Source organism: Mus caroli, chromosome 6, assembly GCF_900094665.2.
Source record: "Mus caroli chromosome 6, CAROLI_EIJ_v1.1, whole genome shotgun sequence".
Taxonomy (NCBI): Eukaryota; Metazoa; Chordata; class Mammalia; order Rodentia; family Muridae; genus Mus; species Mus caroli.
In genome coordinates, this window is record NC_034575.1 from 36,121,000 (window position 1) to 36,145,118 (window position 24,119).

Consider the following 24,119-nt stretch of genomic DNA (forward strand, 5'->3'; position numbering starts at 1 on the left):
AGGAAGGAAGGAAGGAAGGAAAGAACAAAGGAAGGAAGGAACACAGGAAAAAAGAAAGGAAGGAAGAGACAAGCAAACAAACAAACAAACAAAGAATGCTTGAAGACTTGTCTATTAGAGAACTTAAAATATAAGGAGGGGGAAAAACAGAAAATCAGAGAAGTGAGACACCCATGCTGTACTAACAAAGAATTAAGGAACTTTCAGGTTTACACCATGGAGAGAAACAAAAAGGTCCAAGAACACTGTACAAGTGATAGCTGCTGTAATGTATAAGTAATGAAGTAGATGTCAGTAGATAATACATTTGGTTCCATCTAGGAACCAATAGAGAAATGCATTGATAGTTGGCTTCATCCTTAAGCTATATATATATATATCCCAAAGATGCTATTATTTCATTTGATCACAGTGGTGAAATGGAGAACAGTGCAATGATGTGTCTGTGGGGCTTTAGTTTTTAAAATTACCATTAAATTTAATGTATATTTAAATCAAATGTATCTCTCTATTCATAAAGAAATGGCCTATTGCTACAAGAATACAACGAAGAACAATGTGAACAATTCAGTTGCTCTGCACAGCTGGCCAGGGTTTGTGGAGTGGTGCTCAATCTATCCTGTGAAGTTTGAAAGCCAGGCAGGGTAAAGTGGAGGGGAGTTCCTGCAATAGGTGAATAAAGGTGATAGGAAGATATCAGCAGTCAGTTCAGATTTTCAATAATTTATGTCTGAGGTGATGTAGCTGAGGCAAGCACAGGCAGAGTTGTGTCACTATGTACATATGTCATATATATATATATATATATATATATATATATATATATATGTGTGTGTGTGTGTGTGTATAATGTATATATATATACACACACATATATATACATACATACACACACATATATATACATACACACACACACATATATATAGCGTGTGTATATATGTGTGTGTATATGTGCATGCATACATACATACATACATACATGTAGCTGTGGGCCAGCCATGGCATCCAGGTACTGAGGCAGCCAGCAAAAAGGTGGGATATGGAGTCAACATGGTTAAAGCCGCTTAAAAGCAGCTTACTTTGGGCAATTTCTACCTTCTTTAACTCTTTGCTATTCCTGGTCAAAACCCATTGGATTCTGGTAAATTCACTCCTGCTGATAGCAGCAGGAGATTAAGAAAAAAAGCTTAGTTATCTGAGCTCTTTTCTCTCTGGCTCAAGGGCCTCTTGTTGGCCAGGTGAGAGGCTCAGAGATTGTTAACTCTTTGTGAGACAGAGAGGAAAGAGTAGGGATAAAGGAGAGAGTCAAGCAAACACATAGACACACACAAGCCCAACCAACCACCTGCTTCATTAATTCCACAAGTGTTCATGCATACTTACATACATACAAATCTACCTACATATGCATGTATATATATACATACATATAGACACACACACTTGGTGGATGGAGCAGAGCCCCAAAAACCACACTTTATTTTTTTTCTTTCTGACAATTTATACCTTTTTAGACAACAGTTCTTTATAAAATTATATCATAGATAAAATGCTACATAAAAGAAGAGTTACAGAAGGATGTTGATAGTAAGTTCAAAGCAGTGTTTCATTCTGTAAGCTCATTAAAAGTTAATAGCAACTCTTTCACATAGTCTTGCTTTACCATAGTGCACATCTGTGGGTTCATCCTTGGACTTGACCTAGAATGAATGTTTTTCCTTGATCACAAAGCCTTTTTCTCTTCTTAGTGCAATTTATGAAAGCTTATTTTATTCTTTATTATGCAGCCTTTACTTAGCTATGCTATGAGGAGGGGCCACATTCTATTCTTGATTCTAACTTTATTACATTTTTCTGGCAAAACAACTAAATCCATCTCCTTAAACTTTCTTCCTAAAATTATATTATTTGAGTTAGGAATTCTATGAAATTATCAATTCATATAAACAGCATTAATTCATGAAAGTTCATCTTCATGTTGATCTACAGGAAATTTGCTCAATAGAGTGGGCTGATGTCCAGGAATCATTAAGCTATGTGATAGTTGGCAGGAAAGGCATATCAGCAAGAAGTAATCCTGGGACAAAGTCTTTGGGGCTATGCCTCTCCAGAGTGCATCTATCTCAGCCATGTAAAATAATAGGCCATCTCCAGAAAACATGCTTGCCATAGCCTTTCTAGATGGCTTCTGTCCAGAAAGAGAAGAGAGGAGAGAGAGGGAGAGAGGAAAAGGAGAGAGAGGAAGAGGGAAAAGGGAGGGAAGGAGAGAGAGACACAGAGACACATGTGTGTGCGCGCGCACACACAGAGAGAGAGAGAGAGAGAGAGAGAGAGAGAGAGAGAGAGAGAGAGAGGAAGAAGAAGAAGAAGAAGAAGAAGAAGAAGAAGAAGAAGAAGAAGAAGAAGAAGAAGAAGAAGAAGAAGAAGAAGAAGAAGAAGAAAGAAGGACAGAAAGGCATTCTTCATGGGCCTTAAAAACCCTATTCTGGAAAAACAAAACAAACACCCTAGTATGATCTAGATTTAAGAGTGCTGTAATTTTTAAAGAAGAAAAGATTACAAACCAGAAATATTTTCATCATCAGCAGAGAGAAAGGAGAAAGCTGCACAAAAGCCAAACCAGATGAACATTCTTATTCCCTCCTAACAATGCCCACATGTGAGAAAAGGAAAGGATCAAAAGACCAAGTTTGAAGAACCATTGTTACATGACAGCTGGCCTAGAGTCTTCAGGAAAAAAAAAAATCAATACAGTGTAAAACCAAGGGAGAGGGAATTAAAAGATACTTTCCCTATGTGTAGGTAGTATCATTTGAAACTGTTAGATCGGCTACAGAGAGAGCAACAAAGCCTGTATGGAAACAAGCAGCTTCTGAGATAGGAGCAGAATGACATGACATTAAACGCAGATAAAGAGAGAAGCCGGTGGCCCCGAAACATGCGCAGTAGGATGAAATGAGATCTGAGTAGTTCAAACATGGGCGAAGGAGGGGGCAAAAATAGGAAGCAGCTGCTGTCAGTCTGCCTGATCACATTTCCAGAGGGTAGAAAGCAGAGTCAGGTAGCAGGGAGCCAGGTTGAGGGAGCACAGAGAAAGCTTGGGGGAATAAAGAGCTAGCCTTGGGGAGTAGGGGCACTGGAGGAACAGAGCCAGCCAAAGGAAGCCAGTTCCTATCACAGGCCAAAAGGACAGCAGACACTGGCAGACAAGTGATGATAAAAACACACCTAAGGTGTGAGAACTATTCAGTAGAGCCTGCAAGCGGAAGGACACTGCTCTTGGCAAAAGAAATTATATTGTTTTTAATCTAAATTTAAAAAATGCTATCATTTTAGAGCCTTTGAATTATTGCATCGTGCAACATGTCTCTTCAGCTGAGTGTAGGGAATTAGGGTTTCATGATTATTTCTACCCCATGTGAAAGCACAGACACATTGTTTGCCACCGTGGATGTCCTTCAGTTCATGAAGAGCAATTCACTGCATTTATCAGTGAAAACAATGACTCTAAAACATGATAAGACTTTTCTTTCTTTCTTTCTTTCTTTCTTTCTTTCTTTCTTTCTTTCTTTCTTTTTTTTTTTTTCTTCAAACCATACCTTGGTCATGATAAAAGAAGGCTTTGAATAATCCCAGTGTTAGAAGGAGAAAGGAAAAAAAGAAAGGAAAAAACAAAACAAAACAAAAACAGAACCTGCTACTGAAGTGAGGAGCTGGACGAGGAGGGACAGCAGTGAAATGTATTTATCTTTGAATATGGCTTGGGGTACAGAGAATCAGTAATTTTTTTTTCAGGACCACAGTAAAATGACATAACCAAACTAACAGAATAAACATTTGTTTTGGCTCAGTTTCAGAGGGTTGCAAACCACAAACACAAGGAAAGGGTTGCAGGGTTCGTATCAATGAGAGTATGTGAGAGACATTCCTCACACCACCACAGACGAAGAATCAGTGAACATGACAAGCAAGGTCTGGATCTAATGGCCTATTGCCTTCAACTACACCCTACTTTCTAAAGGTCCTACAGACTCCCAAAATAGTATTGCCCACTGGAGGACAATGTTAAAAACATGAACCTATAGTTTGATAGCAGGGGATGGGGGGACTTGAGGAGCAGGTAGTGTCATTTCACATACAAAGCCTAACAGGTTGTGTAGAGTACAGTGCAGTAAGTGCATGCAGTTCAGTTCATAGAATTCAGAGGTACTTTTTCCAAGCAGAGTGATTCGGTGAGAAGCCAAGAGAAACCAGTTTGACTCAGTCAACTTGGAGAGGAGTTTTGAATCAGAACAGCTAAGGTGAGCCAGGCAGAGTTCAGAAAGAAATAGAAAGAGGGAGATTATTCAGCAATAAGCCTCTGAGATGACAACTGCATCTGGTCAATACAAGTTACCTTTTCAATGATGAGTATTAAAATGTCCAAAATATACAAAGGGTCTGCTGTTTGATGAAAGAAAAAAACTTCAAAGAAAGCTTCCTGGAGAGTAAAAAAAAAAATCAGAGTTTAGATCTCTTGGGAATACTTCTATAGAGAAGAAGACAATTTAAAATGTGGTCTACAGAGTGAGTTCCAGGACAGCCAGGGCTATACAGAGAAACCCTGTCTCGAAAAAAACCCAAAAAAACAAAAACAAGACAAAACAAACAAACAAACAAACAAACAAACAAAAAGGTGGTGGCATCTTGAAGGTGGCTAGTTAAAGATTCCTCTACACACACCTGACTGAAATCATCATAGGTCTAGATATAATTCATGTTTTTTCTTCCTTGGTAGTTTTGTTTTTCCTTTCCTAGAAAAAGTCCATCTATCTCTCATGGTCTAGTCAAGTTCAAATAAAAGGTTGCTATGTGATCTGTATGACTGTATCTAGATTTTCCTGATTCATCCAGTTTAGGAAGAGGAATTCTCCAGCATCAAGGAATAGTAATCCATCTATCTAATTAATTATATAGTCCTCTATGCTTTATTGTTGTTTGTTTGTGTTGTTTGCAACAGGCTCTCATGTAGTCTAAGGTGGCTTTAAACTCTTTCCCACATACTGGGAATATATATTTATACCACCTGCCTACTGTATGCCTTTTTATACAATCCACACCAATCATGATTGCAATTCCTTAACTCTCTCTCTCTCAGTGTACATATGTGTCTTCTCCATGCCCACAATTATACTGAACACTAAGATACTGCCTCACTGGGAAGGTGGGTCCAAGAACAGTGTGGTGGAATAGAGCACTCACAGTATTGAACCTTCTCCTGGCTAAGCTCCCATACTCCCATGTGGTTGTTTTACTATTTACAAAATTACAAATGAATTATTTTTGTACCTCAAAGAAATATCCCCACTCCTCACATCCTTACACTATTATTCTTCAAAACTTCAAGAAAAAAAAAAGGTCTAGCTTCTCTTGGCTCCTTTACTGATAATATGGTGCTATTGGTACTGATATCCTCTCTCTTTTTTTTTTCTTTTCATGCAAAAAAAAATTGGTCATCTTCAATTTTATCTTCATGTTGTCAAGGCTGACAATATTTACATTCTATTCTTTAGCAAAATCAACTCTTTTTCCATCTTGTTTATAACTTAACTCTATAAGTTTAAAACTGGTACTTATTAAATATTCATAATTGATTTCTTACTACCAAGTACTACAGATCACTAGAGCTACATTCTCTCTTTTTAAAAAGATTTATTTATCATTATATGTAAGTACACTGTAGCTGTCTTCAGACACACCAGAAGAGGGAGTCAGATCTCATTATGGATGGTTGTGAGACACCATGTGGGTGCTGGGATTTGAATTCAGGACCTTCAGAAGAGCAGTCAATGCCTTTAACTGCTGAACCATCTCTCCAGCCCCAGCTTTTATTCTTATTTTTTTTTACTGTGCTCTATAAAGTAATTGATTTTGTCATATTAAATTAAATTAAGATGGTTTTTATTCCAAAAATTCAAAGGAGACTTAAATGTACAAATGAGTAAGCATAATACATTACGAAGAAAATTTAGCATTCGATCTGTATGAGACTTTACCATATTCTTCATATATATTTCATATTCCCCACTAAGTAAAATATTCTTTTATAGCAAAAATTACTAGTTGCCTCCAAAGGCTTGTTCTCTACTCCTACCATTACATTTAGTTGAACCCATGGATATTTGGAATAAGAATGAAAACCCAAAACACCTTTGCCTAGATGATCATATAGCTAGGTACATTTTAAAGTCAGTTCTGGTCATAGGATATAAGAATGGTGACATATTTTATACAACTTTCACTTGGTATCCAAAAAAAGAAACTCTGTAAGCCTGTTTTCTCCTCTTTATTCTGCTTCTTAACATTCAAAGGGGATAGCTTGTGTTCATTTTTGGTTCCTAAGGAAGGCAAAGCAGAGCAGGGACTGGATCGCAGAACACTCCACAGTGGCACCAGTTACCCTAACTACTTATATTCAGACTTTTATATGGAAAGAAAATGCCTAGCTTACCCACACTTCCACCTGGCCTGTGTGCTGGCCTGGCACAGCCTCGCTCCTTACTTACTTTCCTCTCTTACAGATAGGTAAACAAGTTTATTCCCTTCGTTCCTCTTATGTTTGTGAGCCATCCATATTTGACATCATGCCCCACCAGAAAAATGGACAATCTACTGAAACAAACCCAAAATAGATGTCATTGAGGTCCCCCCCCCACCCTTTGGAAGGAGATAGGGTTATTTAGTTGTTTGCATATTCATTCTTTTACAAATGAAAATTTTGAATGTAAACTTTGCGATATGAATTTTGGCATCAAAGCTGTCCACTGTCTAGGTAGGCACCGTGACAAAATCCTAAGTGCCACTACTTGGGAGACTGAAGCAGAAGAAAATTGGGGACAGCCTGGACTAAAAAAGAATGTGTCTTGATATTTCATAACACTTTTTAAAACAGACAAACAAACAAAAAATCCACTAAAATGATAATATCATGAAATTTTCAGTTAAAAATTTTAAATGGTTTTCTTACTTTGTGTGGGGGGGGGGCGGGGGGGCAGGTGCAAGGTCCCTGTCCATTTGCATACATGTCAAAGCCAAAGGTCTACTTTGGTTTTCTTCCTCAATAGCCCTGTGCTTCATTGTTTGAGGCAAGGTCTCTGACTGAACCTGGAGCCCATCAGTTCAGCTAGACTGGTTCATTCACTTCACAAAGGAGTAAATACATGGAGGATGCTGAGATTTCAGAGCACAGATGTGACAGGTAAAACAAGACACAATGACTACTCGAATGGGCTTAGTGCTGTTTACTCTGAACCAAAACACTGTTAGAGCTGAAGAGCAGTATAAAACAATTGCTTCATGTAGCAGGCTACAGTGTACTCTAGAACATAATGCTTAGGAGAAGAAAAGATGGCAAAGAAAATAAGATTCTAAATGTAAGCTATTCTTCATAACCAGTGTTTCATTCTTAATTCACAGAAAAGGCCAGGGCAGGTATACAGCTAGAAAACCTATCTACCAGTTAAACTCAACTTTTCTTTCATCTCATAACTTCAGAACCTGGTTCTCCAATATTTTATATCTGTCTTTTCATCAGACAAGATTATCCATTTAACTACTCACAACATTTATCACCTAAGGTTTTTCCCCCCTCTTTTTCTATTCTTTCCATAACTTGTCCCTTCAGTTTTTTTTATCAAAGTCTCTAGCACTCTTGACAGCTAGAAACTGTCCTCAGTGTTCCATGTTACATTCACAATGTGTCGCTCTCCCACTTGCTCCTTTTCACACAGGCAGGCACACAGTAAAAGGAATGCAGGGGCAACAGAAAGCTGCTGAAGCACAGAACTATGAAAGGGAAAGTGATATCTGTTTTGGGAATGGTGTGCCCATAAGACAGATGTGTGGATGCATTCTGTAAATGAGGGGGCTTGGAAAGCTTGATCAAAAGGAAATGAATCCCCAAAGGTCAATGCTTTGTTGTCCTCTTCTATCTTCATCAGTGATGGATTAAGTTTATTGCCCAGAGCTCAGATGTTACACACATGATTGTTTGCTATCCCTATGTCCTTTCTAAAATAACTTGAATAGTCACTTAAAGGAGCTTAGTAGACAAATTGTGGAATAAACAGAATGTGTTTATATTTTAAAACTTGTTTAGATTATTATTTGTATAGAACAGACAGAGTTATGTAGCCATAGCAATTGATATACTGCTAACTGAAAACAGCTTTTAGTTAAGCACAGAGATGAAAAGGTACTTGTACTCATTCTATTTACAATCCAGCCTTGATATGAGGGTTTGTGCCTAGTCTTATTGTAACTTATTATGCCGTTTTTGGTTGGTATCTCTGGGAGGCCTGCTATTTTTTGAAGGGAAACAAAGAAGGAATGGATCTGGAGGAAATGGGAGCTGTGGAGAGAACCGGCAAGAGTTGAGGGAGGGGAAACTGTGGTCGGGAGGTAAGGTATGAAAGAAGTATTTAAAACAACAAAAACAACAGAATACAAGTTGTAGCTTAAAAGGTATATGAGTATATGGAAATGTCAGTGTTATTAGTAAAATAGATTATGGGTTTCTGAAGACTACTGACTATGTCTAAAGTGTTATGCAAATCAGAGTGCAGGGATATGCCAGTTGATGCAGATACAGGAGAGAGGAGCAGGTAAGGTAGGGCCCTTAGAGATAACGCTAGAGCCTGGGAAAGGACCTAAAGTGTGACTCAATACATCAGAGAATGCTTCCAATGTATGCTGAGTCAGGTCCCCTTTTGACCATCACATCTGTGAGTATATCTCCAGAAGCCTCTGAATAATGTGACTGAGCGAAACAGCCTGAGAGAAAACGGCTTCCAAAGCAGAGGCTGCTTATCTTTGAGCAGGGCCTGCCAATCCACTCACCTCGCCCACCATCAGAGAGCTTGCAGTGAGCCTTTTCACTCAGGCAGGACAGCACTGCCAAAGGAAATGTTAGTCAGTCATGGGTAATAAACAGCATATCTTTTTATTTATAAACACATTGGACAACTGAGCATCAGCAGATACTTGGTTTTAAATACTGTGGCAAGAACAAGTCTACAGATTTATAAAAATCATTCTGTTATCCTTTTTTGGATACAAGAGAAACACATTGCACCTAGGGCCAGATGATTAGTTCTCCATATTGGAGTATGAGTAGATATCTACTACTCCTAGGTGTGGCACAAACACAAAATCTCCTCTGTGTTTATCTATCTCCCTCCACTCTCATGGCAGCAATGAGGAGCTGTGTAACCTCTTATGGAGAGCTTCAACTCAGGAAGGACTCCTGCCTGAGATGACAAGCACTTGCCTGTCATGAAAAGTAAAACCAGCTTCCATTTGGCTAAGAAGCTGAGGAACTGGGAGTTTGCTATAACCAGTGGTGTCATTTTCCCTTACTGCTACAGCAGCCCAAATCACACAGGGCAGGATTATCCAGCAAGATGACTCCAGAGGAAAGAGAGATGATTGACAGGAAGACAAGAACTTCAGATGAACCCTAAGGCTCTTGTGTTGTATTTCCTTTGGCTTTCTTTTAGACAAAATCTTACCCTATAAGGAGAATTCATTAAGTAACTTCATTCACTTAGTAAAATTCACTAAGTCAATGTTTACTCAGATGAGAATTTTTGAGGAAAACTAAAAATGATCAAACACAGGCAAACAACAAACAAATAAGGTAAACTAACAAATAATATTAAGAATAAAATATACACACGATTTCATTAAAGTATTTAATAATACAAAGATAAAATAGATTTTAAAAAAAAAATTGTTTCTAATCCATTTGAACTGAAGTTTTCCCTCCCTCCACTCCTCGACCCTCCCCCCACCTCCCATTTCCCCAGAATGATTCTTCCTCTGTTTCCCTTCGGAAAAGAGCAGGCCTCCCAGTAATATCCATCAAACAAACCCTCATATCAGGGCTGGGTGAGGCAACTCAGTAGGAGAAAAAGAATCCCAAGAGCCAGAAAAGAGTCAGAAACACCTTGATTCCCACAGTTAGGACTTCCCATAATAATACCAAACTACACAACCATGTGCAGAGCACCTAGCTGCAGACCCACGCAAGCTACAAGATTGCTGCTTCAGTCTCTGTGAGCCCCTATGAGCCCTGCTTAGTTGAAATCTGTGGACCACGCTCTCCTGATCTCCTTGACCCCTTAGGCTTCTGAAATGAAAAGTTCTTAAAAACAAATTACAGGACATACTAAACCAGGTACAAGTCACCTACAAAGGATTGTGAATCAGAGTGTGAGCTGAATTCTCAGTGACAGTATGATTACCAGAAATAAAAGACTCTGGTCTTCCATCAAGCTACAGAAGAAAATCGTATACACCCCACACTCTATACCTAATCAAAATATTCACCAAGGATAAAGGTAGTAAAAAGCCGATTTCAGATTCGTGAGCATTGTATTATTCTTGAAACAAGTGTCAAAATAGGTACCACAACAAAGTGCAATCTTCAGAAAGAAAGCGGGAGCATGAGAAATCTGACAGAGGATGAAACAAACTCAAAAATTCACTGAACAACAGTGAATAGATAGCTTAAGAAAAAAAATGAGTATCTTTTAAACATTTCAAGAATTGAAATATTAAAGAAGACGAGCAATCATTGGCAGAATGTTAACAGCTATTCCACCGCAGGACTTTCTCAGTGAGCTCTGTGTAAACCAGACAACAACAAAGGCATCAGTGGAAGCTGTGCGTTGATTCATCAGCACAGGCTTCGGTTGTCAGTACTGATTGGAGTCCATCAAGAGCGGCAACTACAGGTGCCAATGGTTAGTTCTCACTGTATAACATTCCCCAGGGTTTGGAAGAGACTACCTAGCAACCTGGTTACTGGTGACCCCCTTTCATCATCAGGAAACCAAATTCAACTTCAGAGTAGAATGATATATTTTAAAGGAGGACAGTCTTTTCTTTTCTATAGTGGTTCTATCAGTATCTATGTCATTGACCTTTTTTTTTAACAAAATAACATTTCATAGTTTTATGATTCACATCCATAGAATGTTCAGCTTTTATCACATACCTCTCGCCCCTCAGAAGCAACTTGATTAAAAAAAAAAAAAAACAAACAAACAAACAGTGAAGTGGCTTGACCATGCAAAGTTTCACACATGGCTAGACTAAGAGGCTGGAACAGTATGCTAGAAAGAATGACATATGTCTCATCATGGCAGAAATGTGACGCTTTAGCTCTTACTGAGGGCTGAGAACTCAAGGAACAGAAATAGGAATGAGCCTTTCACTATTACACCTTACAGAAGAGCAAAGAAGTTTTTTTTTTTTTTTTTTCCAATACCTTGTTTCATTTCTAGTCAGGAGAGAATTATTTTCACAAAGAAGTTATTGTTTCGTTAAAAAGGAAGTTGATAGTGGCCTCTGACATTTGTTGTTCCTCCTGCTACTAAAGCAGCAAGCAGCAAAGGTGGACAAATAGCTTGGAATCTCATGGCCATTCGTGAGAAAGTTGATGGCTGTTATATTATGGTAGAAAGCAGATCTATTCCAATATTACCCAATATTCCTAAATAAATTTATCAATTCACAACCTAAAATGATCAAATACTCAGGTTCTTTAAAAATGAAGATATAATTCACTTTAAGAAAGAAGAACTCCCTCCATGTGAGATGTTTGGAGAGAGGAAAAACTGAATGGGTGGGGAAAATGGCTGTAAATATTTGTTCTAACAAGTAAATAAGCATGGACTACAGCAGGCAGCAGCCAGGTATTGCATTATTTAATCCTCTGTTTTTTCTCCCTATGTTACAGCAAACACACACTTTGAGATGTCTGGGATAGTGGCTACAGCTTCAGATTTCAGGTGGATTCAAATTAAATTATTGTTCTTTATTCCCTTGTTAATTTACATAGCTCAGACACCTGCTCCTTTTGATGCTGGGCTCTTGCTTCATGCAAAAACAGTCTTTATTCAATCATGAATCTGCACATAAAAGACATTGGAAGGCAGTATCAGCTGCTGTAACCAGCAGGCGCCAAGCTGTGCACCTGTAATGAAAATGTTTTTTCTTGGTTGTGGAAAGTCCTAAATGTTTGATTTTGGCTGATATGAATTATCTCCCTAAGGAAAAATTCAAAGACCCAAGTATGATTGTTGTTTTCCTAACTGCCCTTTAAGAGAATTTAAGTTCCAAAATCCTTTTGTGCACCTGAACGATCAGGAAACAGAAAAGAAAACATAAAGTACACTATGCTTGTTGACCTGGACTCTTGACAGGTCTTCAGTACTGCCTCTGACAGCAAACACTAGAAGTCAGAAGAAAATCAATCTCTCTCTTGCTCTCTTCTTCCCTCTCGGTTCTTGCCTTCCTCCCAACTTCTTTTCTACTTTTTCTATACACTCCTGTTTTATAGGAACCCTTATAAAATCTCCAAGCAGTCCTCCAGGCAAAATCAACTTGTGATATTTATAACATCCATATCTATATCATATATATATATGACAGAATTTAATTATGATAAATTAAATTACATGACTAGTTATAGTAAACAATGAACATTATCTAAAGAAAGAGAGATGGTGTGGCTGAATGAATTCCTAAAGATACATGTCCATGTACCCCAAAGCCACCTATATTCAGTACAAGTGAGCATCAAGACTTGTTTACTTCTACTTCATTAATAAATATTGTGCCTTAATTCAGTAAATGAGGCAAGTATAACTGCTAATGAATTTTATCACAAAATTCCTAGAAATCATGGTGAGTGTCCTTAGATGAGTGACATTCTAACTATTCTAACCACAACCTCCCTCCCTCCCTCTCTCTCTCTCTCTCTCTCTCTCTCTCTCTCTCTCTCTCTCTCTCTCTNCTCTCTCTCTCTCTCTCTCTCTCTCTCTCTCTCTCTCTCTCTCTCTCTCTCTGGAAGGACAGACTGTATAGGGCAGTCATAAGACCATCCTGAGGTTCTCAACAGGCATTACACTCCTTGGCCCCAGCAAAGTCACCTAGGAAACCTAAAGAGCAAAACTAGAGAGCCGATTTGCAAGTCTCCTTTGATTAATGTTTTATTGAGAAAGAAAACCAAAAGGATGTCCTATTTTGACATCTTTGTCTTTGGCTCCTGGTACATTGCCTTTTCATCTAACTGGTATTTTAAAAAGAAACAAGAAGCCTAAACACCTCTTTGTTATTATGAAGCATTTTGGCTCTGCCTAATGGCAAATATGGAAGTTTGCAGTTGTGTGTTACATTTAGTACAAAACAAAAAGTTTTTAAAAGGAGCTGACTTACTTACTGTACTTAAAGGGCTATTTAAGAGAATATTAGACCATGCCATGTGTCTCTCCCCTTTGGGAGAGCTGGTAGAGCACACTGACCACTTTCTTAATCACATTCTACTCACTTTTACCACAAGAATGGTTCAGAAATCAGCTTTCATTTCTGCTTGCCAACTCCTTAACTTAGAAAAAAAGTGTATACAATGTCATTTAGCATCTGAAAAAAACTATTAGATAGTTGCAAAAAGCATACATCATAACCATTCACCAACTCCTTTGAGTCCCAACAAAACCCTTTTAAAAGACTCTAAAGACCGCTTACAAAGACATAAAATTGTTTCTGGTTGGAAAAAAAAATAGACTAAATTATACAATTCAAAATCAAACTTATTACTGATAAAAGAACTAATTTGGAGTAAACATTTGACGTACAATCAAATAACTTCAGTGTGATTAATTTAGATCATAGACCTCCCATCTTCATTACAGTCCCTGTCTCTAGCACCACCAATATATATATAAAAGACTTAATTGAAGGAGAATTAATTTATAAAACTGTTTATAGAATACAGTTTTGTCAATATTCTTCTGATTGTTCAGAATGAAACGCATTCATCAGAGAAGCCGTTCTAAAATCTTAAATTCTCTAGTCTGAACCAAGGAGAGAGAAAAAAATTGCAAATCCCATCCCTCTTTATCTGTTGGTGTTTATGCCTTAAACGATGCGTATTTATCTAAAAAACTTACTCTAAATTATAAAACAGAAAAGAGCATAGTACTCTACTAGCTTATTTGAAGATTTGAGGCTCTCACAGGGGAGTTATTTAACATACCATCATTATTAGTCTTCAGAATGAATTATGGGAATTTGGAATGCATTGCTAAGCTCCTTCTTAATCAGCCACCTCACTCAGTTCCTACTGCATTCAAATTAAAGAAAATGATAGCTCTTGGAAACCATTAGGAATAATTATCCCTTTTATAATCTATAATTTGATCATAGATAATTATGTGATGTAACAATAGAATAATTAGACTTGTTTCTCTATCTGTGTTTGTGTGTGGCCTAATCATGCCACAGTTGCCAGATTATATTTGTCAATGTTTTCAGATTATAATAAAATCGCATCATTTTCCCTTTCTTCCCTCCAAACCCTTCCATGTACCACACTAGCCTTCCCAGACTTGCTCCCTTCCAAATCCATGTCCTATTTTTCTTGTTACATTTTGTTGGTGGTGTGTGTGTGTGTGTGTGTTCCTAAATGAATAAATACAAGCTGCCAGTCTTTATATTGTTTCTTGTACGTACATGTTTTCAGGGCTGGCCATTTTAACACCCTGTGAAAACTGGTCAACTCGATCAATGTCACAGATACAAAAGGTTCAGATGGTTGCAACGTACATTGTACTCAAAGTAGTGTTTCATTTTCCTTTCTCAAGACTGAAATGAAGACAAATTCAGCAGAAAAGTATATACTAGATTATTTCAATGGGCAGACACTGTTAGAGGAAAAAAATAGGCAAACTGACTCAGAAATGGTTATGGGATGTTGGTTAGTCTAGGAGAGGAAAAAGGCATTGCTAAAAATAGCCAAGTTTACAATTCAGAAAGACTATAGCCTGAGCAGATAATCTCAGGCTCCTCTGTTACAACAACATAAGAGATGAAATACTTTTTTTTTCACTCCAGAAAGAAATAGACATAATAATATGTATTTTTTTTTCTCCCTTTGAGACAAGGTTTATCTTAATTAGCCAGATTGGCTTCTAATTCAAGATTTTTCTTCCTTAACTTTGAGAGTGCTGGGATTACAGGCATGTATCACCACACATGGCCAATATTTATTATTTTAATTACAGTTCAGTGTATTAAATTTATCCACAAATTGTACCATCATTACCACTATCTGTACCCAAAATGTCTTTGCTAACTTTAATTAAAAATTGTATTATTAAATAAAAACTTCTCACCTTTATTCACTTTATATTGCTGTAATAAATACTGTGCAAATGTACCTTGGGGAGAAAAAGGATTTGTTTCAGTTTATAGTTTACAGTCCTTCCTGAAGGGAAAGAAGAGAACATTAGCAAATGACCTGCAGGCAAGTACTAAAGCAACAGCAATAGAGGAGTCCTGCTTACTGACCATGGAAAACTTACTGTTCTCCATAGTTTGCTCTGCCTACTTTCTTATACAACTTAGGACAATCTGCCTAGGGTTGGAGCCACCCATGATGGGCAGAGCCCTTCCATATCAATCATTAATGAAGAAAATGCTCCCACAGACCAGTCCAATAGAGGCAATTCCTCAGTTGAGATTCCCTCTTCCCAGATATGTTCTGATTTCTGAAATATTGACAAAAATCCAACGAGTACAATTCTCCTCTATCCTTGCAGCCCTGATAGCCACGATTCCATCTTCTATGTTTGCTAACTTGTTTATTCATGGTACATGATTGTTATTATGATCCAAATGTTTGGCTTCCCCCACATTTTCACATATTGAAATTGTAACATAAAATATTGATGTCAGAAAGTGATGCATTTGGAACATAGAATCATCATAAATGAGTTTGTTATGCCATGAAAGAGAAGCCCAAGAGAAGCCAATACATCCTCAATGTGAGCAAACAACAAACACATGAACCTGGAAGTCAGCTAGGGCCAGATGCTGAATCTCCTGGTGAATTCCCAAGTTGTACAATTTCAGAATTGAAAGAATTATATTTACGTTGCTTTTAGTCTATGGCATTTCTTCTCTGAAGCACTCCATGAAACTATAACATTCAGATAACTGGAATTGTATACTATTTGCCCCTCTTTCCTTGGATTGTGTCATTAAAAATAAGAATTTCAAGATCCATTCAGGTTGTGGCATATTTTGGAGTCTCAAACCTGTGGAAGAGTGTGATAGCACACATTTGTAGAAAGAATATCTTGTGTATTGTCTGAATGCAGCACCTGTCATTTAAAAAAACCTATGACCTGTAGAAAAGGATAGATAGAAGGTGGAATATCTGGGAGGCAGAAAGAGTTCTGGGATAGAGCCAGGCAAGAGATGCCGCTGGGAAGATTTAACAAGACAAACACATGGGACCTAAGCACAGGTAACCAGCCATGTGGCAGAATGTAGGTTAAAATAAATGGGTTATTTTAGTTATGATCTATTAAGAGAAAAGCCTACCAATATGGCCAAAGTATTTGCAAATATATTTTGAATTTTTATTATTTTTCTTTCTTGAATGAGTCCTATCTGTTGCATTTTCGATAATCCAATGACAAAGTTTTCTCCAGTGCTTTCTTCTAGCTTTTTTTTTTTTTTTTTTTTTTTTTTTTTTTTTTTTTTTTTTTGTAGTTTAGCTTTAAGTTGAGACCATTGATCCATTTTGAATTCCCATTGGTTTTTGGTGTATAGTGAGAACCCAACTTTGGTCTTTAACAGATCAATATCCAAGCACCATTTGTTGAAAAGATTTTTTTTTTTTTCCCCACTAAAGTGACTTGGCACACTTGTTGAAAATCAATTGGCCACTTATGTGAGGGTTATTTCTGAGCTCTCAGCTGATATTTTGAGGATGAACAGGAAGTAAGTCATGGACCAAAAAGAGAAACACCTCTCAAAGAAGAAAGACTGATTTGCACAGCAATAAGCATTGACTTCCTTTTCTAGGTGTGAAGGAATGTAGTATTGATGAATCTCATTGCATGCTGTTCATAGAAAATGTATTAAGTTATTCCGACATTTAAGTCTCTTGCAGAAAATTTGAGTTATTTACTTTACTTTGGTGTCTCCAGCAGAGAAGGGTGTCACTTAATTCATTGTTCTTTGTCTCACAACCACTGTGTCACATGCATGCCTCTTTTATCTTTTTAGAAACCAGCAGGTATCCGTGACACAGAAAACACATCTCTTAAATAAACTGATCATTTCCAACAGCATTGCAGAGGGGAAGAGCCTAATTATCTTAGTCTGCCCACTTTGCCAACAATAAAAGTATTATTCTATGCTAGTATGAAGAGTAGAACTAGAATAGCTTCATTCATCTATCTAGAAGCTATTAACATGGGAAATTGCTGCAGTGTATGCCAATTATATTTGTGAGTCTATATTCTCTGTCAATTTTTGCCCATCAATTCCCTTTGAACAGAATTAATAGATGACATATCTAGTTAGGAATGTACTGCTTTCTGATATAGAAATAAACAATTTCATGTCATTTATTTAAGATATTTAAAGTATCTATGTATATAGGCTTTTATTCGAATATGTGTTAAATTAACCATGATTTTTTTTTTTAAAGATCTCTTACATCCATACCATATCCTTTTGGCTTTATAAAAAAAGAAAATATTAGCTAATTTCTGACAGGTTATTTCTCCACCACCAGTGAAATGAGCCATTTTAAACCAGATTAGACTATATTAAAGGCAGTTTTATTGGGAAGCTGCTCTCCGATGGGCAAGGTCACTGGGCTCAAGGATTGCCTGTAACCCTCCTCCATGGGGAAGGGTGGAGGTGGAAAGAAAGAGATAAAGGACACAGGGACAGAGAGAGACTGAAATATCTGGGTTATACAGGGAGGGGCCTCTGGGGGTGGGGGGAGGGCAGCTCAGCCCCTGGACTAGAAAGCTTAGGGTTGGGGTCAGGGTATGCCAGGTAGGAACTGAGGGATACTGAGGAAACCTGGAGGTCAAGTCTGCTTTGGAATGTAAAATATGCACCTCAGTCCCTTGTCCTGGGGTGGAAACCAAACAATTTCTAACAATATGGCTGGCATGGCTAAGCAAAGACTCAGATGAAACTTTGAAAGCATTGCTTACAGGAGCCTCCTCAATTCCTTAGACAGGTCACTGTCATCCTCCTATAGCTCTTAGAGATGTGGATGTACAGGAAAGCAGGGGGCGGGGGTGTTGGGGTGGTGATGGAATGGGGAGAGGAAGAGGGGACAGGAGGGAAAGAGATAAAAGACAAAGCCACTGTTCTCCAAGTATGTGGGCACATGTGTGTGTGTCCAAAATTTATGGTTCAACTGTTTCAAATTATATACATCTAGTTTCAACAAACATTCATTTGTACTGTCACTGATGGTCCTGTTGTTGTTTGAGAAATCAAAGGGACATATACTCAGAAACTATTGTCGTTTTTATAAATATTCCCAAGAATGTAAGACAACAGCAATGCCTTTGTATATATAATAAAATAAGAAAGAGCTTTTGTTACTTGCTACAGGAAATTTCACAGTGCACTGATTCTGCCAACTTATCACAGAAATTATTCTAGAATATTGTGTTCCTTAGACATTGTACTGTGCCTGACACCTGTCACAATTACGCTCTTTATATTTTTTTGTGTTTCTTTGTTAACTCTTATGTATTTTGCCTTTAGATGAATGAATTATGTCCACTTGTCTTTATCTTTTATCTATCACTTGAAAGGTTAACACCCTATTTTAGAGATAATCTAACATGTTATCTTAAGTCATTAAAATTCTTTTAACCTAATTATGCCAACAGTAACTACTGGCTTCCTCTGATGGATGTCAAGGAATTCAGCTCAGGTGACGTTCCATCTTTGCTGTTCCTTTTCCCTATTTTACATTATATTACCTGGAGTTTAAGATCTTTAAAAATAAAAATTTGGAGGGCTACAGAGATGGCTCTGTACTCATGTACTTGCTGAACAAGTAGGAGGACTTGAGTCCAGGTCCCCAGCATCCTCTTAAAAAGCTGCTTGTCACCCTATGTGCCTGTAACCCCAGTGTTTGGAGGGAGGAGACAGGAAAATGGCTGGGGCTTGCTGGCCAGTCAGCCTAGTCAAAAGGGGCATGCTCAAATTTAGTTACAGCACACATGACACATTCATGTACACACATGAATACACATGAACATGCACTCACACACACACACACTCACACTCACGTGCACACAGCTTTATGTTTATATGGACACTTGATATTTTGTGTTGCTACAATTACCCTCAGTTATAATATTTTTCTCCAAGTACAGCATAGTGATTTTTCTGACCTACATTTTGTTTGTGTTTTTTTTTATCCTGTGATTTTAGACAATTTAAGTCATTATAAGCACTTTTTCTAGATCACTATTTCCATAATGAATAATCTAGTTATTCATCTCCTAGTCTTTCAGAGTATTACAGCTTCTAGTTTTACAGTACACATTGTTCAAAAATTGTCTTAGGTGACAAGTTTTCTAAACACCGAAGCTCTGAAAATAACCTAATGAAGTCTTTTGAAAATAATAATCCTGTAACTGAAGACAAAATATTTGAATTTGCATATTAGTAATCTTTGGGTTTCATGGAACAAAAAAATATAATTACTGGTAGCCCCACCTTGCAAGGTGTGTGTGTGTGTGTGTATGTGTTGTGTTGTGTTGTGTTGTGTTATTTTTTTCTCATAACAGAAGTCTGCAGGCATATGGTTGCTAGTTTTGACTCAGTTACTAGTAGGGTTTTTCAACACTTGTCACCAGGTCTCTAACAGGTAGAAGAATGACCCCCCCCCCCCCCCCCCAGGATGTTCATACCTTATTCCCCAGCACACACTTTGCATGAAAGGGGATTGAAGCTTGCTAATTAGCAAATCTATGGAGGAGAGGTTTTCCTGGATTATCTTGTTAGACTCATTACAATCCCTAGAGTCCTTAAGAATAGAACAAGGTGAGAGTTAGAGGGCCAGCAGGTTGTTTTTAAAGGTTCATTTTCTGGGATGTCACATACCTGGTTTGGAAGACACAAGACAGGCCCATGAGGTAATGTCCCTCTTAGAAGCCATACTGAGAAAAGCAAGGAAACAAGCTCTCCTTATAAACTCCAGATAACAGCTGCCCACATCTTAATTTCAGTGCTGAGAGAAGGACTTCAGACTTCTGACCTTCAAGAGTATGAGATAATAGACTTGTGTTGTTTTCAGCTGGTAAGTTCATTGTGACATTGACAGGAACCAATATGATGTCCAAGTAATTACATAAAAGCCAGAGAGAAAGGACTTACTTAGTCAATGGAACCTTCTGCCAGAGATTAAAACCTTTCTCAGAAATGCCGTTGGCAGAATTCTCTTTTCTTCTGCTGGACAACAGTCAGGTCGTTTTGTTTTGTTTGGTTTTTTGGTTTTTTGTTGTTGTTGTTTTGTTTTTTGAGACAGGGTTTCTCTGTGTAGCCCTGGCTGTCCTGGAACTCACTNAACTCAGAAATCCGCCTGCCTCTGCCCTCCCAAGTGCTGGGATTAAAGGTGTGAGCCACCACGCCTGGATTCAGTCAGGTCTTATAACTACTTTTACTTAAAGGAAAGATATAGAAGACAATTATTTCACTTTTTAGTTTCAGTATTAGGACAACCTACAAGATAGCTGGAAATGGCTTGTGAGTGCCTTGATTATGTCAAATTACTCTTTTCTGCTAAGAACCTGCAGACATCACCCCCATTACTTTCTCACTTCTTAATGTCCCCTGAAAGGAATTATAAATATGTCACAGCTAAATATAAGATCTCTGTGTGTGACCTTACAACATATGGATTAGAAAGTATTTGCTAATATGTGTCTGAAATAGATATTACTTTCCTATCTGATGTAGAAGATGGGACAGTCTCCTATTTTTTTTTTTATTTCTTCAAGTACTTAATAAGTAATTGTTAAAAAATTTTATTAAATTTTTAATAATACACTTCAAATATTTAAATTATTTTCTTAAATTTCCCTTTTTGTTTTCTCTTGTGTATTTGATCTTCCTTCTCATACCGAAATTATTTCCATATTAGACGTTTATTGTCTCTATTGCCTCATGAAGAATGTGCTTCACATCCTTTCTGAGTTAGGGTCTCACAATATTGTTATTGTAGCCTTGAATTTGATATCTTCCTACCTCATGGTAAGATTACAGGTATGTGCCACCGTGTCTTGCTTTAGTGTTTCACGTATTGAATGCTTTGCAAATTCATCTTATATTGCAGTGGCTTGCTTTTCCTACAGTTGTGAGTCATTCTGTTGTCCTCACATGACAGTTTATTTTCATTACTTTGTTTCCTTTTTTTCTTTGTCATCATTTTAATGTTCTAATCTTCAAATGTAGCTTCCACATCTGCTTGTAATCCATTACAGACACAGAATAATGACCTTTCCTGTTAACTCTTTTATCTTTGTTCATTGTCTACTTCATCTCCCAGAACCTTGACTGATTGAAAGTTTGGTTTACTCATTCCCAGCAGTGAACAGTCCACTTAGTTACTGGTGCTTGAAGTTGTAACACAGCGGATTTCTAGAATTGGTGAGCAAGATTTACAATTTAGGGTGAGGGAGAGCTGAGAAGGCTGAGCAAACATTCCCATCATATCTAGATCCCGAATGTAGATCCCACAGGAATACAGGTCTACTTTCCTGCTGGGCCATGTGGACAACTCAGAAGTCACTTCCTGAACCAGAGAAGATGATGAAACTACATGTGACTGGAGGAGCAGGCCTTCAGACCACTTGGTCTATGTGAGTTATTATCCCATCACCCACATGGAACTGGAGACAAGGGAATGAACAGAGCGAGAGAGGAAGCATTTATCAATCCTGATCTGCGTTTGTAGTGTGCTAAAAACATTATTAAATGCTATGGTCCTTTCAACTCTTATTGTATGCATGAGAAATTGCCTACTGCTTTTCTTCTGAAATGGTGGCATGCTTATTTTACTGAAAGAAAGCTCCCAACACTTCCATTCACTCAACCTATTAACTTTCAGGGATACACACACGCACCCACATTAACTTTTTTTTTTCTCAGAAGGAATAAACATTGCACACTGAGCTCTGGATAATATGCTGAGTCCCTGCAAGCAAGACTATACCCTAGAAATGGAGTTCTGTTGAGCTGACAACTTCCTGACACTCCTGGTCATATGTATCGCTGAAGTCAACTCCTGGGACAGCATCTGATTGTTAAAGAAGAACCATTCTCCTCTCCTTGCACAATGCATCAGTCTTGTTACTATTGTTTAGTGAGAGCAATATCAAAGTGTAAGACTGTGATGGGTAAACATTGAACACCAACAGTCAATCAGCTTTGGTTTACAAATTAGTCCTCCTCCAGGTTTGCCTTTTAAACAAATTGGTACCTTAGGAAATACCCTGAAAGTTTCAAACTCAACAGTTTTTCTTTGTATAAACAGGCATTTTGCACTTTTATTAGCAAAAATCTTTAGAGGGAACACACTTCAGCTTTGAGGAATTAAGAGTGTAACTTGGGGCCATGGACTCTCAAGACAATTCTGTGAAGAGCCAGGCTTTGGGAACTGTAACTTCTGTCTTGAAATAGCAGATCTGGAAGCTTAGGAAGGGTTCTTTTATTGCTTTTTGCTGGATTTCTTATCACTGAAATTACTTGTAAAGCTGTTTGTTTATAATAACATCAACTTGCATCAGCTGTTCTAAGGGGAAATAAGGAAGCAGAAAATTGCATATCTTTGGGGAGTGATAGATATTGGAGAAAGAAAAGCTTAAGAAGGAAGAAAAACATCAGCAGAAAAGTGGCAGAGCCAGCCAAGGAGTCATGCCATCTTGCTGAAGTTTTCTGCTCAGGAGACCGCTTAGGCACCACATTTACATTAGAAGTGGTGTGCGCTGGAGATAATGAATTCTGTGAGGCATATGCTTTATTAAGTTCTGCTTTTCAGCTTTAAAAATGTTTAAAGATTATTATTCTTTATTTATCCTTTCTAAAGCACCCCTAAGCACCTAATATGTGACAAGTATTGAGCAAATTACAGCAAAGATTTATGCTAAACTTCAAATGGTACTCATTGCTTTGGTTATTCATAGCTGCAGACTACGACATACTTTAGCCGATGTACTATTAATACCTGGTTGAAGACTGGAGAGATGGTTCAGTTGTTAAAAGCATATCTTTACCCAGAACTGATTCCCAGCATCCACATGATGGCTCACAATCAGCCATAATTTCAATTCCGGGCGTTCCGATGCCCTCTTCTGACCACTGGCACCAAGCACACTCACAGTGTGTGCCAAGGGCCAGCCTTGGCTTGGTTAGGGGAATCCTGAGGGAGGAATGTTTTGGAGTGGTGGAAGAAAAAAACCTCGAAGTCAGTGATGAGTGTAAGCTGACAGCTCTGTAGTCTGCTCAAGACAGCTTTCTCTTGATAGGAAAAATTCTAAACACATTCTGGATAGTTCATTTATTTTCTGACCCAAGTCAGAAAGAGTGCTAAAAAAATTTCTCGTGTTTTCTGACCAAAGTCAGAAAACTTGCTAGGAAAATTCTAAAAGAGCTCTGTTAGCTCGCTAATTCGTTTTTTTTTTTTTTTTTTTTGGTTTTCCAAACAAAGTCAGAAAACTTCCCAGACAAATTCCAAACAGGAACTACAATAACTTTCCAGACAGTTCATCTTTTATAGACCAAAGACTAGTCTTTGATGTATATATCAATTCAGTCATTTGCCCTAGGTTTCCTTTTGATTATCCCATGAATCAGCATTTTATGACCTTAGCCCCTTGATTCTTAAAATATAACAGCAAATACATTGTTTTTAACATAGCAAACGAATTCAGAAATCTGTGTGCCTTTGTAAGCATAAATAATAAGCTAGCTGAGTGGGATCCTGTCCTAAGATCACCACTCCCACCATTCCTGGACCTAAAGCCGCTCTATCCCAGGCTGACCTTGAACTCAGAAATCTATCTGCTTTTGTAAGCATAAACACTAAGTTTATCTGGGTGGGATCTTGGCCTGAGGTCACCTTTCCCTTAGTCTCTTTATCTCCTTAATATCCTTCTGATAAGGCTGCTCAGAGAAACTTCGTCTCAAAAACAACAACAACAACAACATATCCATCTGACAAGCTGGCTCGT

At 37.8% G+C, this 24,119-nt stretch overlaps 1 non-coding gene across 1 annotated transcript; it reads right to left on the bottom strand.

Annotated features, from left to right (window-relative positions):
- Positions 1–23,488: 23,488 nt before the first annotated feature.
- On the bottom strand, positions 23,489–23,550 carry LOC115031359. The gene has a single exon (XR_003837000.1). It is a non-coding gene; the product is annotated as a U7 small nuclear RNA (small nuclear RNA).
- Positions 23,551–24,119: the final 569 nt, after the last annotated feature.